Source organism: Camellia sinensis, chromosome 1 (assembly GCF_055761805.1).
Source record: "Camellia sinensis isolate YWXY chromosome 1, ASM5576180v1, whole genome shotgun sequence".
Taxonomy (NCBI): domain Eukaryota; kingdom Viridiplantae; phylum Streptophyta; class Magnoliopsida; order Ericales; family Theaceae; genus Camellia; species Camellia sinensis.
Window position 1 is genome coordinate 194,193,380 of NC_138961.1, and position 7,053 is coordinate 194,200,432.

The following is a 7,053-nucleotide window of genomic DNA, read 5'->3' on the forward strand; positions in this document are numbered from 1 at the left end:
CACATCGAAGCAGTAGAAGAAGAAGTAGACAGACTTCTGGAGGCCAGGGCCATTAGAGAAGTACACTACCCAACATGGCTATCCAATACAGTGGTGGTAAAGAAGAAGAATGGTAAATGAAGGGTCTGTGTAGACTTTACCAGCCTCAACAAAGCCTGTCCCAAAGACAGCTTTCCCTTGCCCAAAATTGACCAGCTAGTTGATGCCACTTTAGGGCATGGAAGAATGAGTTTTTTAGACGCCTACAGGAGGTACCACCAGATCGCCATGTACCCCCTAGACGAAGAAAAAACCGCATTCATTACCCCAAAAGGCCTGTACTATTACAGAGTAATGCCTTTCGGGTTGAAAAACGCAGGAGCAACTTACCAAAGGCTGGTAACCAAAATGTTCAAACACTTGATTGGTCGAACAGTAGAAGTCTACATCAACGATATGGTCGTTAAGACCAAGGAACCTGAGGGCCATCTCGCCGATCTAAAAGCAGTCTTTGAAATCCTTAAAACATATCGGCTCCGACTCAATGCATCGAAGTGTGCATTTGGAGTTGGATCTGGTAAATTTTTAGGATACCTGGTAACTAGAAGGGGCATCGAGGCCAGCCCAGATCAGATCAAGGCCATCCTAGAGTTGAAGAGCCCGACGTCGGCAAAACAGGTGCAGATGCTAACTGGAAGGGCCGCAGCCCTAAACAGATTTATTAGCAGAAGCTCAGACAAATGTAAACCTTTCTTCAACCTGGTGAAGAAGGCCATGGACTTCCTATGGACTAAGGAATGTGAGGCCGCTTTGACCGACCTAAAAAAGTATCTGACCACGGCTCCAGTCCTCTCAACACCTGAACCTGGGAAAGAACTGTTTTTGTATTTGGCAATTTCAGAACACGCAGTAAGTGCAGTGCTAATCCAAGAGAAAAAAGGAGAGCAAAAGACTGTTTATTATGTAAGTAAAACCGTGGCCAATGCAGAAACAAGGTACCTACCACTAGAGAAATTATTGCTGGCCTTAGCAATGGCTTCAAAGAAGCTGAACCATTACTTTCAAGCGCACAAGATTATAGTGCTAACAGAGCACCCACTAAAGTCCTTATTACAACAAGGAGACTTAACTGGAAGAATAGCAAGGTGGGCAGTGGCGTTGGGCCAGTACGACCTGGAGTTCAGGCCGAGAACAGCAATTAAGGGCCAAGTTTTGGCCGAATTCTTGGCCGAATTGACGCTAGAATCCATCGAACATCAGGCTCCGTTGAGCCAAGATGAATGATGTCCAAGCAAACAAGCAGAAGCTCAGCCAAAGGCAAAAGAACAAAAAAAGGAAAAACTCAGACTCTGCAGCATTTACATCGGCAACTCCTTTTGCCTGTTTGTCGATGGGAGCTCAAACCGGCAAGGAGCGGGGGCAGGAGTAGTGTTAATATCTCCTGATGGGGAGATATTAGAACAGTCCATTCGATTAGGGTTCAAGGCCTCAAACAATGAGGTAGAATATGAAGCATTGATTGCAGGGCTAAAGCTGGCAGTGGCAGCAGAAGCAGATGAGGTAATAATTTTTTGTGATTCACAACTTATAGTGAATCAGACAACCGGAGAATTTGTAACTCGAGATGAGAGAATGTCAGCATACGCAAAGGAAGTCATCAGGCTGGCAGCCTTGTTTCGCAACTGCCGACTCCTTCAAGTTAGCCGAGATGATAACAGCCACGCCGACGCATTGGCCAACTTGGCAAGTTCAATTCAAACTGGAAAAACAAGGACAATAATGATTGACTATTTGTTAGGCCCGAGCATAGAACCACCGATCACAGAACAAGAAGCAATGTGCGTAGACTTGGAACCAAGCTGGATGGATGCAATTATTGCATTCCTAAAAGAAGGAAAGCTGCCAGAAGACCATAAGGAAGCACACAAGGTCAGATTGAAATCGGCAAGATTCAATCTGACAGCGGACGGACATCTCTACAAAAGGTCCTTCACTGGACCCCTTTTAAGGTGCGTACACCTTTCGCAGGTTGAAGATTTTTTATATGAAATTCATGAAGGGATCTGTGGAAGGCATGCTGGGGGCAGATCACTAGCTCACAGGGCCAGTACCTAGGGGTATTGTTGGCCCTACATGCAAAAAGATGCAGAAGCCTACGTGAAGAAGTGTGAACAATGCCAAAGGTTCGCACCTTTGATACACCAGCCAGCCGCTGACCTAAACCCTGTATCCAGTCCATGGCCATTTGCCCAATGGGGCATGGATCTCATTGGGCAGTTGCCCCAAGCAACTGGGCAAATGAAGAACTTGCTGGTAGCAACAGATTACTTCACGAAGTGGATAGAAGCAGAACCTCTTGCCAAAATCCGAGATGTGGACGTCAAGAACTTCATATGGAGAAACATCATCACCAGATTTGACATTTCAAGAGCAATAGTTGCCGACAACGGAACGCAGTTTGACAGCAAACTCATCAAGAACTTCTGTGCGAAATTTAAGATAAAGAATGACTTTTCAACACCAAGTTTTCCCCAAAGAAATGGGCAAGCAAAAGCTTCCAACAAAGTAATTTTGGATGGGATAAAGAAGAGGCTGCAAGCAGCAAAAGAAAAATGGGTAAATGAGTTGCCCAATGTACTCTGGGCATATCGGACTACGCCGAGAAGATCAACAGGGGAAACCCCTTTTGCCATGGCCTACGGCACAGAAGCAGTCATCCCACTGGAGATCGGCATCCCAGGGATCAGAACCCAGGGAGTAGAGAAGGAGACTAATGACATACTTCTAGCCTGAGATCTGGATCTCTTAGAAGAAAGAATGGAGAAAGCTGCAATTCAGTTCGCAGCGTACCAGCAGCAGCTTGCTAGAGCTTACAATAAGAAGGTCAATCCAAGAGATTTTCAGGTCAGTGACCTAGTCCTAAGAAAAGTTGTTGGCAACATGAAGGATCCCAGAGAGGGCAAGCTTGGCCCAAACTGGGAAGGACCCTACAGAATTACTTCGGTATACAGAATTACTTCGGTATTGGGCAATGGAGCATATTGACTTGAAGATAATGAGGGCAAAGCATTGCCAAGACCCTGGAACACTTGTAATTTGAAATTTTTCTATCATTAGATGCTCCTTGTTATTTTTTTTTGTCGACGTCATCAATAAAATCTTAGCAGCATTCTCAAAGACTTGTGAATTGATAAAAGATGCATAATGTTGTTTCTAAATAATGAGAACCCAAGTGGAACTCAGGTTCACATTAGGGGCAGAGAGAAGACACAAATGCTTAACGCTTGTTGAAATTTGTAGCAATTTACAAGTTAAAGTTAAGCCGAGATTATTGTTTATCTTCACTTGTTGAAATTTGTAGCAATTTACAAGTTGAAGTTAAACCGAAGTAATGCTTAACGCTTATTGAAATTTGTAGCAATTTACAAGTTGAAGTTAAGCCGAGATTATTGTTTATCTTCACTTGTTGAAATTTGTAGCCATTTACAAGTTGAAGTTAAACCGAAGTAATGCTTAACGCTTGTTGAAATTTGTAGCAATTTACAAGTTGAAATTAAGCCGAGATTATTGTTTATTTTCACTTGTTAAAATTTGTAGCAATTTACAAGTTGAAGTTAAACCGAAGTAATGCTTAACGCTTGTTGAAATTTGTAGCAATTTACAAGTTGAAGTTAAGCCGAGATTATTGTTTATCTTCACTTGTTGAAATTTGTAGCAATTTACAAGTTGAAGTTAAATCGAAGTAATGCTTAACGCTTGAAATTTGTAGCAATTTACAAGTTGAAGTTAAGCCGAGATTATTGTTTATCTTCACTTGTTGAAATTTGTAGCAATTTACAAGTTGAAGTTAAATCGAAGTAATGCTTAACGCTTGTTGAAATTTGTAGCAATTTACAAAGTTAAAGTTAAGCCGAGATTATTGTTTATCTTCACTTGTTAAAATTTGTAACAATTTACAAGTTGAAGTAATACTTAACACTTGTTGACATTTGTGGACAATTTACAAGTTAAGTTAAAGCAGTATGATGTTCAACACTTGATAAAAGTTTACAAGAAGTTTTTCTATCCGAGGTGTGTCTCCTCGAAAAGATTATACAAAGAAGGAAAAATGTGTGAAAGACATGCAGAATATTCTAAGTATAGAATCATGCAGAAGCAATGAAGAGAAGACAAGAGTACAAGCACTTAGAAAAGAAAAGTTGCATTAGCATTCATCAAGAAAAGGGCACATCGGCCATACAAAAGGCTTATATTGTTCCAAAAGATAAAGAAGAAACAAAATACAATTAAACAAAAGAAAAACATGAAGCTAAGACTCCTCTCCACCAGTTGGTTGAGTTTGAAGATCAGATGATTGTTGAGAAGACATCTCAGCAGCCTTATCCGCCGCGACCTCGACGTCAATTTCTGCCAGAGTGTCTTCAAGGTTCTTGTCAGCAAGAGTGGCATCGGCTGATTCTTTCTCATCAGCAACATCTTTGTTAACCTCACCGCCTTCCTTATCCTGAGTCAAGTCTAGGACTTGCTCATTTTGAAGAGGGGACTTGGCCCCATCAACATCTTTGGGTTTTCTCACCAAAGCCTCATCCTCTTCCTCGTCACCATCCTCAGACTCAGATTCGCCGACGTCTTGACTTGAAGGTTGAGCTAGAGGGAATGGAAGAGGGATGGCATCGGCTTTCCTCAACGGTAAGTCCTCAGGGACATTGAGTTTCTTCAGAAGGGATATCCAACCAAGGGTGAAACCCTGATTGCATGCCTGCTTCACTTGAAGTTCATAGGCCTCAGTAACATCAGCCATATCTTGAGTGTACGCCTTTTCGTCAGCTTCTTTGATTTCGGCATCCTTGGTGGCTAGGGCCTCCTGAAGCTCCTTTTTGGCCTGGGCCATTTTTTCCCCAGCTTCTCTCTTCTGAGACTCAGCCACTTTCCTGATGGCTTCAGCAGCCTCAGCCTTCTCTTCGACATTGGTCTGAGCTTTTATTGCAGCCTCAGCTTGGTCCTCCAGTTTTTTCATCTTTGATTGAAGACCTTTGTTGGTCTTTTGGAGGGAAGAGAACTCCCTCTTCATCTCGACAAGCCTCTCCCGATTCTCAAAAGACTGTATTAAGAAAGAATGGGCATGTTGGATGGCCTGAAAGAAAACAGAGGTATTAGAGAATGTTCAAGGTACAAAATAAAGAGAAAGAAAGAAGAGAATTACCAAACAGAAGACATCTACCTGAACGGAGTGCTGAAGCATTAAAGCGTAATTCTCATACTCACTGTACCGGGCGTCTCGCTCCAAATCGCCTGGTAACAGCAGAGCAGTGCTGAGCGCAATGCCGACATTAATATCTTCGGCACTGTCACTTGCCATAATAGGTTTGTCTTCCAGAGTAATTGAGGGGTCCCAAGGGGCATCAGGTTTTTTTAATCCCGAGGTTGTGGCAGAAGAAGACCTCGGCTTCTTTGATTTTTGAGATTCTGATGGCTGGGTTTCAGAGGGCCTCTGCCCAGTAGAGGGTTGAGATTTGTCACTCTCAGCCAGCTTGGAAATAGGTAAAGTATCCTCAGATTCAACCTGAGTTACTTTGCTTTAGGCTGAGCCTTTTTAACTCTTTTCAGCTTCAGTGGGGACATGGTTTGTGTTGGCTGAGTTTCAACATCAGAAGGGAGGCTGGCTAAAAGGTCTTTTGCAACTGGTTTCGGGCGGCCCATCTCGGCAGTAAGGACTAGTCGTTGCCGACGTTTTCGTTCTGATATTGGGACCAGATATGGAGCCAAAGTTGATGGTTGATCAGCTGGATCAGATGTTGATCCTTGATCTGTTCGTGATGTGGATGCAGTCAACGGAGTTGTAGCAGAGGGCGGAGAAAGGCTTTTCTTCTTCCTTTTGGGAACGTCGGGTAGAGTTGACTTATATGATGGAATAAAATTGAGAAGCACAGGCGCTTTCCTTTTATGGACTGGAAAGTCCAGAAGTTTCTTCAAATCCTTGCTGGGAGCAAAGGATTGGAGAAAATTTTTCAGTGGCTTACGAACAGCTGCAAAAAGAACAGACGTCAGAAACAGACAAAGTATTTAAGACTTTGAAAGAAAACAGGCAAAGCTGAATACTGGGCTCTTACCCTTGCCCTCTAAAACTGATCGAGGAAGAGGGTAGAGATGGATGTCCTCGTCTGGAGCAAACTCCCAATTTCCCGAGGTAATGAGATAGTCATCTCCAGCCCCCTTGTTGGAGTTTGGGAGGTCGGCTGCGATTTTGAATTCTGTAGACCTCGGCTTAAGGTAATAAATGTAGCCTTTTTCTTTCAAATTAAGGGCACACATGGTATAGCAATACTGGATATCGGCTAGGGTGATCCTAGCATTTTCTTGTTTAGCTACGGCTATGATGCCATTGATCACTCGGTAGGAATTGATTGACAGTTGCATGGGGTTCAACTTATAATAGTGGAGAATCTCACGAAAAATGATGTTGAGTGGGAGCCGGAGTCCGCACTCAGTGAAAGCTACAATAGGAAAAGGCATCGAATCATCTGTGGGCATGATGGAGTCGTTATCTCCAGCCAGCCTCAGATGGACATCGGCAGGGATAGAAAATTCTTGCCTAAAATACTCAAGTTTTGTCGGGGTATCTACCCTATGTCTCCACATACCCATGATATCGGCCTGAATTAGAGGGGTTGGATTTCAGAGAAAAAATGTCACGAGAGGGTTAATAAGACCTCGGCAAAAATTTAGGTAAAGTACTAGTTTCAGTTTTTTCCTAAATTATGGGTTCTACACAACAAATCCCAAACGGTCGAAGGCACGGATCTGGAAGACAGAAAGGCAAAGACGTGCTTTAGAATCAAGAACAGAATGGGCTATCAAGAGCATAAAGAATACGAGAAATAAATGGTCAAGAATAGTAACAAGAGTGCAAGAAAGTGGTGAACAGTATGTATTCAAGATATGGGTAAGATCAAAACCATTTGAATAAATATGTTTAGATATGTGATTCGCAAGATTTGAAACAATAATGGCAACAAGAAATAAAGAATATCAACAGAATTGAAAACACAAGGAACAGTGGCTTACCAGAAAAAA